Source organism: Sceloporus occidentalis, unplaced genomic scaffold (assembly GCF_023333645.1).
Source record: "Sceloporus occidentalis isolate IW3139 unplaced genomic scaffold, rSceOcc1.0.p SCAF_6, whole genome shotgun sequence".
NCBI classification, from domain to species: Eukaryota; Metazoa; Chordata; class Lepidosauria; order Squamata; family Phrynosomatidae; genus Sceloporus; species Sceloporus occidentalis.
The window spans coordinates 25,490,053-25,503,578 of NW_028316986.1; the positions used below are offsets into that span (position 1 = coordinate 25,490,053).

The following is a 13,526-nucleotide window of genomic DNA, read 5'->3' on the forward strand; positions in this document are numbered from 1 at the left end:
AGCCTGGTGCCTGCAGATGTCTCAGTAGTAGACATGAACAGCATTGCACAGTTGTCAAGAAACTCCACCCCTGACCAGGCAAAGGCAGGCACATCATAGGCAACTCTTTAAGAAAGCAGGAGAGGAAGAGGGAAAGAGCCTCCTGGTGAATTCATAGCCTCCGAGGGGTGGATTTGAACTGCCCCCAATGACAGAGAAAGGTAAAGATGCCTGGATGAGGCTGCAAAGGTAGGTTGCATGAAGGACAAAAAAAGGGAAAGGACTGCAGCTGCTTTGAGACCGGAGTGTCTTTGTGACCTTTCCATCAGCCTAAGGTTGAAATTTAAAGCTAGTGCAAGCCAATGGCAAGGAGAGTAAGCTGAAAGGTCCCAGCCAGGTTTAAATGTGGCTTCTGCTGCAAATTCACTATGTGCTTGGAAGAAAGCAGAATGTTTCTTATTCAAGAGAGGACAAGGCTCAGAGATCCTGCATGTTTGAAAATTTGTAAATATGAGGGAGTTTCTGTGTAGGTGTTATGCTGAAAGCTGCCCTTCTGTGATACTTTTAAAGAAGTAGGGGCCCCATGCCTTTTGTAGCTGCCTGCTCAATATGCTGCAATGTTTGTTTTCTCAGTCTACCCATCTGCAAAATAGGAGTAATAATGTTTTACCTTACAGGGTTGTTGTGAGGATTACTGATAATGTATACCAACGGTATATAAATGCTCTTATTGTTATTGTAATTATCAATAATAATATTGTTATTATTATTATTATTATTATTATTTGATTTCTTTGTGTGAGGAAGTTAGTATCTTAAACTGTATTTTCTTAATTTACCGATTTGTCCTACAGAAATTAAAAATAATGGCATATCTTACTAAGTTATGTTCAGGTTATTAAGATAACGTGTTGTTGTTGTTGTGCACCTTGAAGTCATTTTAAACTTATGGCAACCTGAAGGTGAACCTGTCAAGGGGATTTCTTGGCAAGATTTGTTCAGAGGAGGTTTGCCATTGCCTTCCTCTGAGGCTGAGAGAGTGTGACTTGCCCACGGTTACCCAGTGGGTTTCGTGGCAGAGCAGGGAAACAAACCCTGGCCTCCAATCATAGCCCAACACTCTAACCACTATGCCACGCTGGCTCTATAAATGCTTAATCTTGGTTATTAATAACAGTAATTTTCTGTGGGGTTGCCAGGATGAAAAGTGGAGAAGGCTCCTGTACCTTTAATGGTTGTGTAGAATTTCAGCAGGTGTTGCTTGTTACCTGGTAGTGTACACAACCATTAAAAGTATAGACACTATCTCCTGTTTTCAGTCTGGCAGTCCTAAATTTGTTGCTTTTGGGGGGAGGGTTTAAAGAATTTAATATTTATGCTGTTTTTTCTCAGTCTATCTAGTAATAGTATGGGAATTAAAAAAATGGCTCATCTTACATTGTTGCGGTGATTATTATTAATATAATGTTTAGCAATGGCGCACAAGCTTTTGCTAATATCAGTTTTTAACTAATTTATTTTTGCAATGAACTTGGGGTGTGTTTTCACAGTTTGTCTGTTTGGAGCAGGGAAATAATAGTAATTTTCTACCTTACAGGGCCGTTGTGAGGATTACTAAGCATTTATGTTTTCTTGATATACATTATCTAAGTATTATTGTGCAGATAGTTTGACACATCCATTCTGTAAAGCATTTAATTGTCATTTAATTGCAAATTTACTTTGAAGACAATTATTGGTGGAAAGGGATAAATCTGACATTGCATTGGTGGTAGTTACTACTATGGATACTGAGAGCAGGCAGATGGAGATGAATGAATCTAGGTTTACTTGCTTATTGATATTCAGCTGTTGAATCTTGAGAAGAACAGTTCTGTCTCTTTCAAAGCCTGGAGGCTCAGGAACCCAATAATTTGAGAGACAATAAATAAATGTCTTGAGTAAATACAATAAAATATGCCTATCAACTGATAAAGCTTCATTGCAGATGAAGCTGGGTAAATGACTTGTTGGTTTTCTGCCTCTCATGCAGTTGTCACCCTCTTTCTCCCAGAAGTCATGCTGGGGAAATGTTATTAGTTTAATCTCTCTGTTTCTCAGGTACCTGGAAATGGCACAGCACCTGTGAAATGTGATAATCCTCCCAGAGAGGGTATTGCTTGCTAGCACCAGAATTATCTAAGTATGCCCTCTGCTGGCACCAGTAGTTTGTTACACTAGCCTTGTGCAAAAACTGAGCATGTTACTAATAATCAAAGGTGGCAGTATACCCTCCAATATTTCACAAATAACAACTGAAGCATATGTGCCCAAGCAACATCAGCGTGTGGTTGGCAAAAGTTATTAATGAGGAAGAACAGACAAGCAAGGAGAAGCTGCAGTGGTTTGCTTTTCCTTGAGTCTTTTGGGAAGGAAAAGACTCTGTCTTTCCTCTCCTATCATCCTTACTCAGCTGAGTTAATTGAAGCTGCAGTGGTTTGCTTTTGCCTGACTCTACTGGGAAGGGAAAGATTCCACCCCTCCTCTTCTGTTGCCCTTACTGAGGGGCTGTACAGGCTGCAGTCGCCCGTTTTTGCCCCACACAGAGGCCGCACCAACCAACCATTTGGTTGGTGCAGTCTCCGTGAGGCATAAAAAGATCCCACAACCACCGATGATATATGGATGAGGGTGAGCCATGATGACTCTGGGGTGCACAGTAGGGCTCAGGAGCATGTGGACTCTCTGCATTCCCAAACCCTAAAACCGGCCCCATGATGGCACTTTTTGCCCATCTGTATCAGGCCTGAGTTAATTGGCCGCAAACTACTCAGAACAAAAGGAGAAAGTGGAAAGAGGAAAAGGAAACTGAGGCCTGATACAGACTGCCAAAATAAAGCTGCTTCTGGTCTCTTTGGAGGTATGCTGTTTAAATGATGCATGCATCCTAAGAATCCGGAAGCTGCACCAAAGCTGCACTCCAGTGCTTAGGAATGGAGTGTGGCTTTGGTGCGACCTCCAGACTCTTAGGACCCATGCATCATTTAAACAGCATACCTCCAAAGAGACCCGAAGCAGCTTTATTTTGGCAGTCTGTAACAGGCCTTAGGAATTTTAAAAGCAGCTGAAAAAGTGGTACAGCACCGAATTAACTGGGATTATCCATGACAAATCAGAACAATTGGGGAGTACATTGGGCCCTTGGTATCCACTGGGGTTTGGTTCCAACACCTTCCGTGGATACCAAAGTCTGTGGATATTCAAGTCCCATTGAATATGGCAGGTTAGTAAAATTACATCCCTTATATAAAATGGCAAAATCAAGGTTTGCTTGTTGAAATATATATTTTTTGGAATATTTTCAAGCTGTGGGTGATTGAATCTGTAGATTAAAAAATTGTTGGTGTGGGGGGCTGACTGTCTATGTTTGATGGTGTGCTAAGACTGGAAATGTACCTAAAATAATGAATCTTATGAAATGCTAAAGTACCTTTCCTCTACCTGTTCTCATGCCAATGTGTTGGAGTGTATTTCCCAGCATCCTTAGCCAGCCATGACTAGAGAATGATGGAAAATGCATTCGACAACACAGGAGGAAAGTAGGCTGGGGAGGGCTGTACCAGACTGCTACACTTAAGAGTTCAAATGCCATGAAATTTAAACAGACGTTGGGGTTTGAAATGGGGAAAGCTAAGGCGGTCTATAGACGGGGCCTTTTGGCTGCTGTCGTTACGTGCGAGGGGCGGCGCTTCCTGATGCACCTTGCCCCTCACACGTAATGAGGGCGTAAAAATGGTAGCGCCCTATACGCATGTGCACCGCCATTTTGACATGACGGACGCCTAGTGTCCACACGTCACGGCGCCTTGATGACGCCGCAAGTGCGCCATTGGTGCCTTGTGGCGTCATAACGGTGCCAGAAAAAGAAGCCACTTTTTGTGACTTCTTTTTGCTGCGTGGGGGAGCCGCGCAATTTGTCCGCTGTGGCTCCCTCGCACAGCAAACAAGGACGGCGGCAGACGGCCGTTTTGGGTGGTCTGTAAAGCACCTTACGCATTTGTCTTGCTCAGAGTTTTATAAGTATCTTGCAAGCCAACAAGGCATTTTAACAAAGATAAGGTCATCAGAAAAATACACTTGAGTACATAATAAAATACAGGATATGTAATATAGGGGTAAATAAACCATATAAAATGAATTTAAATTTTGATGAGTGTTTTTAGCTTTCATTTGGGAATGTCCTACATTTTTCTTGAATGGCCTACATTTTGGAATCCCTTTTTCTCCTTTGTGGTTATGACATCTGGTCACCCTGGTCTCTTGTAATTTTAAGCCCCAAAAGATTGTAAAGAAGGAAGTGGGACAATAAACCTGCATGACGCCAGGCAAAGGTATCTTGCCTTTCCTTACGATTGCTTTCATTTCTTTCACAGCTACTTACTAAAGAGATTATCTCACCAGGGCCAACTCAGCAACATTCGCGGTATTGGAAGCTAATGTAACAGTAGCACTATAGCAATTGATAATTTCACATAGCTTCACAATAGTGGCAACATAAAAAACAAATAATGTTGTGAATGCTTTTCGCAAACACCAGTTAATAAATTGTTATTACATTGTGATTGATCATTTTGTGCATGTACCATCTTGGTACTACGGTGCATGTCTGACATTAATGTTTTTGTCCTGCACAGAATAAAATCAAATTTATTACTTCACCACATTATTTTTATCCAGTGAAAACAAAATTGTGCCCCATACCTCAAAATAACACTGAAATCCACTGCAAAACTGATCCTAGCAATGAGAATGAATTGCCTCTCCTCAAATGCAGTCTGGGTAAATGTCCCAGGTTGCTTCCCCAAAAGTGCAAATGATATGCGATTAACTTCCACACCTTCACAATCACACTTCATTTGCACTATTGACAAGATATCCATGGGAGTTCCTCGTGAGATGTTGCAGGAGCATGCTGGGGGTCACAGGAGAAGTACTGGATTAGCATGACAATGGCCGGTAACAGATGGACCATTTGTGACGCATTCGTCACGTGCTAGGGTTGCCTCAGGGCAGTGCAGCCACACGCCCCTCAACCCTAGCATGTGACGAGGGCATCATCATGACGGCCATGATGACGTCATGCATGCGTCGTGTCCAAATGGCACGGCACATGTGTAACGTCTTCATGCCATCCCAGGCCATTTACAGCAGCCTGGGCACAGCGCGGGAAGGAGCTTGTGATTGGGGATGTGGCAACCACATGCCACGCCCCAACCCAGCAGGTCTGCAGTGCAAAAAGAAGCCACAAAAAGTTAAATGGTGCTTCTTTTTGCACCACGGAAAGGACGCCATAGCAGCGGGCAATGCAGCTTTTCAGTGCTCCTTTGGTGCAGTGTATGTATACACTGCACCAAGGGAGTGCTGTGATGCCTCTCACTGTACGGTGGAGCATGCAGCATCACGTTGGCATGGGGGTGCAGTCGGGCATGCAGCATGTGGTTGCCATGCCCCCACTCTGCCCCAATGCCCATGTTTGTTGCCAGTCTGTTAGGGCCAGTCTTATCTTGCATTAAGCACAGCACTCCTTTGTAGAGCTTAGTTACACACAAATGATGAAGGGTGGTATTGATGGACAGTGGGCCCTTGGTATCCACTGGGTTTGGTTCCAGGGCCCCTCATGTGGATACTAAAATTCGTGGATGCTCAAGTCACATTCAATACAATGGCATAGTGAAATTGTGTCCCTCATATAAAATAGCAAAGTCAATGTTTGTTTTTTGAATTTATATCTTTTTGAAATATTTTCAACCTGTGGGATGGTTGAATCCATGGCTAAAGAATTTGTGGATATGGAGGGCCAACTGTATATGAGACCTAGCTCCAAGAGGTGTCACGGAACCAGAGCTAAAGGAGAGATTTCTTGCAGGAGAAGTTTACAGTTTAGGATAATACAGGCTTTTTAAGGACAATCTAGGGATGTCCAATGACGCACAGTTTTGGCAACAACAACCTCTGCCCTCAGTCTGCCTCTTATACATGATGAATCCACACAAGTTGCTCAGATCACCACAAGATGGCAGTCCTTCCTAGCAAAAATAAAGCCACAGGTCTACTTGTCTGATTTATTTTCATTTTTATTGCATAGTCTTCATGTTTGGGGAGGTTCCCTATAGTTTGCATACTTGGCAGATTTCTGAATTAACACACTGCAAAGGTACCTAGCCTTTTAAAAAGCCTCTATAAAAAAATCCTTTTCTTCAAAGCAATTGTTATCTGTATACTCATTTCCTGATGCAAATACAGCTGGTCTTCTACTCCACAGATTCTTTATCTATAGATTCATCCATCCACAGTTTGAATATTAAACAAACAAGCAAACAAACCTACACACTTGAGTGATATATTTCAGGTGGTAAATGGGTGGAAAGATCCAGTGTGGCATCGTGGTTTGAATGTTGGCCTACAGCTCTGGAGACCAGAGTTTGATTCCCGACTTGGCCATGGAACCCACTGGGTGACTTTGGACAAGTCACATGCTCTCAGCCTCAGGAGAAAACAATGGCAAACCTTTCTAAACAAATCTTGCCAAGAAAACCCCATAGGATCATCTTAGGGTCACTATAAACTGGGAACAAATTGTAGGCACACAACAGAGATTACCGCACAAGGTGCTCCTGATGGAAATTACAACCTATGATTCCTCTCCTTTTCACACATCATCACTTATCCGTTGCCGATCCGTCGTTATAAACCATTATTATTTCACAATTTTGCTTTAACAAGAGATACCTGCCAATACGAACTTGTGCTGTAATAATGATATAACAACAGATCAAGAAAGGATGAGTGATAACATCGTGCAAAAAGGAGAAGAATCATAGGTTGTAATTCCATTTCAATTTAATCATTACCGCCTTGTACAGTAATCTCCAACAACAAGATGAGTGGGAATGATACACTACATTTAAGGATGAAAACAGATCCTTTCACACCATGGATGAGAGAAAAGATAACATGTGTTAGCTGTCAGAGAAGATGGTGCTGTTTAGCTTAATGTTGCTTCTTTACTCTTGTTGGAATGGAATGGAATGGTCTATTTAGCTCAATGCTTTCTATTTGTACTGAAGGGATTTGTAGTGAATTTCTAGTTGTAGTGAAGGGAAATCTATTATGGAACCTACACATCCTTCAGACAGGACCTACAGCTACACGACCAAGGCCCTGTGCAGACCAGCCATTAAGGCCGGCCTGGGGGCGGAGTTGAGGCATTGCGTCCACATGACGCATATTCCAACTCTGACCCCAGGGGCATCATGACACCATGCACGCTCCACATGGTACATGGCGTCATGGTGCGTGGCATCATGGTGTTCCTCTGGCACTGCATCCACATGACACAGTGCCAAAGAAGCACCCTGGAAAGGCAGGATCAGAGCCGTGGCATGTGGTTGCCATGGCCCCAATCCGGTGCACTTGAAGGCGGCTGCAGGCCACCCCTTAGGGGCAGTCTGCACAGCCCCTATGAGTGTATCTGCACTACACATTTGTATCAGTTTCATACTACTTTAACTGTCAAGTCTCCATCCTATGAAATCCTAAGATTTATAGTTTGGCAAGATGGTTAGAATTCTCAGCTAGAGAGTTCCAGTGCAATGATAGTAGAGAATAGTAAGGTTCTCCAACTGTTGCTGGGCTGAGTCTCTAGCAGCCCTAGCCAGCATGGCCAATGATATGGAATGTTCTGCATGATTCCTATTCCTGCATTAGAGAGAGAGGTCAAACCTGGGAAACAGAAGGTCCAGGTTTAATCACCAGTATTTCTTATATAGTCATGCATGTATGTTTGTATGTTCTGTTAGTAGTAGTAGTAATAATAACAACATTTATTTCTAATGCCCTTTTCACCAAAGGATGAAACGTCAAACACATATAATAAAAAATGAATGATAAAACACAACACTATAAAATGGTAAAATACCATTGCTAATATACTAAAACTAAAAAATATAATATATTTTGAAGGATCATGTGAGAAGAATGACTTCTGCCCAAGACTCTGAACAAGTGCTGCCAGTCAGAGCAGACATTATTGCATTGAATTAGCAAATTGTCTGGCATAGTATAAGATGGCTTCCTGCCTCTCTAGCAGAGGTTGGAAAAGTTATCTTTGGACTACAGATCTGCAAATCCTTCAGCCAGGTAAGGAAGTACAGAAGTTGATACCCCCAAAAAACAACTTCCCCAAGCTCTGATCTCGAACTATATGAAAAGATGTGGTCCTTGTTAAGTTTGCTTTTCAGCATTGTCGCTAGTTGCCGTTGTAACCATTATCCCACATCACAGCCAGATGTTCTATAACATTTTTTTTAAAAGCAGTCTTCATTTTCTTCAGTTCAACACACCAAACTAATCAAGAATTCAATTTGAACATCTTTACTCAGCGTTAACCACACCACCACACTGTCCTGTTACACATAATAATGCAACACCACAAAGGGTTGGGTTATCTGTGTGACCCATCTCTCACCTGAATAGTATAGTTCACAGAGGTTTCCCTTTTGGCCATCATAAGGCCAGACGGAGTTCACATTTGCAGACACGCTTCACCTATATTTTGATGTGAATGGTTGGCTTTTTGTTCTTTTTTTTTAAAAAAGGAAAAGGAAAACCACTAGTTCGTCTTCAACTGCTGAAGTCAACTTCCTCAAGAAACCACGAAGCGAAAAATTCTCATAGGAAAACAACAATGGCAGGTCTTGCTTTTTGCTTTTTATGATCCTGGTGAGATTTGTGAGCTTTTGTGCCAGCAGAAGAGAAACAGATAAGAGCAAGATAATCAGAAAAAGAAAAGGACAGAAAATCTTCATGAGCAACATATTAGAGTGTAAACTATAGCAGGATGTCATGAGAGACAGTAAGATGCAGTAGTGAAGTGCTGGCCTGGGATTTGGAAGATCTAGTCTCTGGACCCCCACTCACCCGTAAAATTCACTGTGTGACCTCGAGTCAGTCAGTTTCTATATGCTGTTATGTGCCTTCAAGTTGGGAAACCCCCGTCATGGGGTTTTATTGGCAGGATTTGTTCAGAAGAGGTTTGCCATTGCCTTTCCCTGAGGCTGAGAGCATGTGACTTGCTCAAGGTTACCCAATGGATTTCATGACTGAGTGGGGAATTGAACCAAGATCTTCAGAGTCTTCATCCAACACCCAAACCACTATACCATGTTGGTCTCACTTTCTATTAATCTGACTTATTTCATGGGAATGAGTAGAGCTATGAATGCTGCTTTGAATTCACTGAATGAAAGGTGGAAAATAAATGTAACAAACAAAGCATTGTTGGTTTGTTTGCTATTGTTAATTGCCCTTGAATTGACTTCAACTCATGGTGACCTTGTGGATGAGACATCTTCAAGCCCCCCCATCCTCAGTCGCTCTGCTCAGGTCTTGCAAGCTCAGGGCCATGATCTTTTTGATTGTGCCCAACCACATAGTATGTGGTCTTCCTCTCTTTTTACCACCCTTCCCCTTTCCTAGCATTATTGTATTTTCTGGTAAATCCTATCATTTCATGATGTGGCCAAAGTACAACAGCCTCAGTTTGTTCATATTAGGGGGCATTCACACTATGAAAATAACTCAGTGTGAAACCTTACTGTTCAGTTTTATGTCTTTTCACTTTTACTATGGCGGGTTACAGACCGCCGAAAAGCGGCGGCCTGTACCCGCCCCTTTCCCAGCTGGATTGGGGCCTCAGCGGCCAGAGCGGCAGCCACTGAGGCCCCGATCCGCCGCTTTCCAGGCTGCGGGGAAGCAGCAAAAGGCCCCTTCCCCGCAGCCTGGAAAGGGGTGTCCTTGGGGCTTCAAGCCCCAAGGACACCCCACAGCGGTGGGGAGGAGGAGAAAGGGGCCGCTTGGCTCCTTTCTTCTCTGCATCGCTGGGCGCAGCCGTCTGAAGGCTGTACCTAGCGATGCAAACAGCAAAAGGAGCTCCGTTTTGGAGCTCCTTTTGCGGCCAAGGAAGGGGCGCACTATGCACCCTGGCGCAGCGTGACGACGTCATGTCCATGTCGCCCCGTATAGAGGCGGTGCATTTGTGACGTTGTAATGGCGGCGGCCATGTGGAACAGCCGACACCATTTTGTGCGCGGTCTGCGCGTGCTAGGGTTGGGGGCATCCGGAAAGGATGCCCCTTTCTAACCCTAGCACGTGCAGAGCGCACACTTTTAGGCCCGTTTGTAACGGGCCAATGTGATCCCTAGTACCTCCTCCTTTCCTGAACCCAGGTTGCACCTCTGCATTTTCGTTCTTCATGCATAGTAAGTCTTTGCTGCAGAATTTTGAGCATGACTTTGTTTGCACAGGAGAGTAATGCAATAGCCCTGTAGTTGCTGCAATATTTTTTGTGTTCTTTTTTTGTGGATGAGAATGTATATTGATCATTTCCAATCTCTGGGCCACTGTTTTGTCTTCCAGATCTGTTGGCAGAATTTAGTTAACACTAAAATTGGTTCTCTGGATTGCACTGGTTTTATTAGCATTTCATCTTTTCCTGGTGATTTATTCTTCTTAATTGCTCTAAGTGCATCCTGTAGCCTAAATCCTTTGTTAGGCCCAACTAGAGTACAATCATTGAACCAGTTGGGTTTACCAATATGTTAACTTACCATTCAAATTTGATTTGATGCATCTACCCTAGTTGAGATGAACTGTGTTCCTGCCTAAAGTGGATATGTTAAGCTTAGCCGTTGACCTATTGTACATCTGTAGGGAGTTCCATACAGATATCTACTTTGCATGTGGGGAACCTATGACTGCAACGCTCCTAATTCTTGACCATTGATTGGACACAGTCTGGAAGATTCCAGGCTTCCCTACTCCAACTGTGCAACTGTAAAATGAAAGATAAAATCTACTGCCTTTCTACTTCCTTTTTGTACAGAAAAAAACACAATCACAACTTGTCATCATTTTGTTTGTGGGATCAGCTGCAGAGGTCTTTACATTTTTATTTTTATTTTTGCAAAAGTAGTGCTGGCACATGGGGTCACAAATAAGGATGCTAGCCATCATTTGCAAGCTCTAGAAATAACTACTATGATTAAAGTAGAAGTGCATGCCAGTGTAGTGTAGTGGTTTGAGCATTGGATTAAGACTCTGGAGACCAGGGTTCAAATCCCGGCTCAGCCATGCAAACCCATGTGACCTTGGGCAAGTCACACTCTCTCAGCCTTAGATGATAATAGCAAACCCCCTCTGAAGAAATTTGCCAATAAAACCCTATGTTAGGTTAGCCTTAGGGTTGCCATAAGTCAGAAATGACTTCAACAACAACAACAAGCAGAAATGCAATGTATCTCACTATAGTTGTGATGCCGGTGACTTATGCGTTATTAGCTATGAAATATGAGTATGAGTACAGCCAAACATTCTCCTGGTTGTTGTCATTTTCCTGGCTCCAAAGAGAAAAGTAACACAATAGGCAGGAGCGAGCAGCACACCGCTCTCTCTCTCTCTCTGTGTGTATGTGTGTGTGTTTTAATCTTCCAAACAATTCAGAATTGTTGACGGCAGTTATTCAATGCTCCCTTCTGAGCCTACAGAGTTTCAAGTGGTTGCCTGTTGTGAGCCAGGCTGCTGAGACCAAGAGCAACTCAATTAGGCTGCGGCTCTTTGGGCTCCGATCCAAGGACTCAGGCATTTGGGCAGTCAGGGCATAGCATGCCCAAACACAAGCTGGGGCCTAGTTCAAGGCCTTGTAAATATCTGTGGCTCTTCATAACCTCAAGGGATTTCACTGGTGTATGGAGTTTCCCTGAAAAAAGTATACAAACATCGGCTTCTACTAGTGGTGTAGTGAATTTAAAAACAAAAGCAAAGCATCCATGTAACCATAAGAAAAGCAAAAACAAATATCAGAGACAGGTAATCTCTTTTATTAGCCCTGCACCCTCATGCCACTGGGACCCAGCTTGATTCCTCCAACCTATTTGAAAAGGTGAAAAGAAGGAGAAACAAAATGCCATCAGCTGATGCTTGCAAATGCTACCTGGCAGTGTGGCTCACTTTACTTCTCTTCCTTCTTCCTAGTGGCATCACTAAGGTTGGCATCATCCAATGTGATAACTCATAGTGTCATCACCTACTGACCTCTTCCTTTACCACACCATACCTTAGTCATGGTTTGGGGGTTTTTTGGTTTTTTTTTTTTTTTTTTTGCACTAATGTTATTCATCAGTCATAATTCCCATATATCATTGAATGTAATGGCAATGGTTGTGGCATAAACAACTAGCAAAATTAAAATTATACCTTTAAATTACAATATCATATGCACAGCTTGACAGTATTTACATGTACATAGTTTCATGTGGTTAAAGTAAACATTTGATAAGATGTGATGTTTTTAATGAAAATGTAAAGGAATTAAAAATATTATTATTTAATTAAAAATTTTAATAATAGTAATGCCCACTGAATCTCACCCCTCTCATGTCATCTCTTCAGTTTTTTAAAGTGACGTAGGAGAATGCCACAGCCCATTTCTGCCAAAAGGCAGATGTTTGGGGAGCAGTGGGGTCCACTGTATTTCCCAAGCTAGAGATATATATACCAAATTGCATGTCCAAAGAAATGTGAAATTTAAAAAGGCTACAAAATCCTAATCAGGATCAAGAGGACAGAAAAATATTGCTACAGTACATTTAAAAGAAACACAATTAATATGTTTCCTAAAAGGATGCTATTGTTAAGGCACATGCAAACCATTTGAACTAAATATACACCCTGCTAAGGGCCCTTTCAGATTACACAGTTGTAGCAGTATATTTCCACTGTAACTGCCGTGGCAACATCCTATACAATCATGGAATTTGTAGTTTGGTGATGTACTACAGCCATCTGGCAGAGAATTCTAAATATCTCATCTGCCACTCTCAGAATTCCATAGGATGTTGCTATGGCAAATGAAGTGGAATCATAGTGCTTGAATTGTGTAGTATGTGCATTCAGCACTCACAATCATGAGAAGAAATAAATGAGTAGAACAATTTTAGAAGTGTAAAGAAAAGATGGCTGGAAAAGAAATAAGGCTTCAAAAATAGCTTGAACAAAATTCCAAGCATATAAAACATGCTGTCCTTTCACCAGGAGGAAGGGAGAAGCAACAAAGGACAGTGCAAAATTCCTGTACTTGTAATCATTTATTCCCCAATAACTTGTCACATTGTGACTGTGACTCTGAATACTGACACTTTTTTTGCAATCTATCTATAATTTGTGAAATCTAAGGCTTTCATGGCCAGCATCCATAGTTTTTTGTGGGTTTTTCGGGTTATATGGCCATGTTCTAGAATAGCAGAGGTGGAATATCACATGATTCAAGTGCTGCCTCGTGCTCTGTTGTTACATTCAGGAGACAACAATGTGGGTAGGAGGGCAATTGTATTTTATACCACCAATCAGTTGCTTGTAGCATTCAGATTACTAGGGCCTGAGACAGACAGACAGGAAGCACCATCGTTGGTCCGAAAATAGGGTTCGGGAGTGAGCAGCGTCTGCAGGCCGGC

At 42.4% G+C, this 13,526-nt stretch overlaps 1 long non-coding RNA gene across 1 annotated transcript in view; it reads left to right on the forward strand.

The window, feature by feature from the left end:
- LOC149310538 (uncharacterized) overlaps window positions 1–13,526 on the forward strand; it is a 54,015-nt gene continuing 40,489 nt past the window's right edge. Inside the window, exon 1 of the long non-coding RNA XR_016281678.1 lies at window positions 1–228. This is a non-coding gene — a long non-coding RNA (uncharacterized LOC149310538). The remainder of the gene's footprint in view (window positions 229–13,526) is intronic.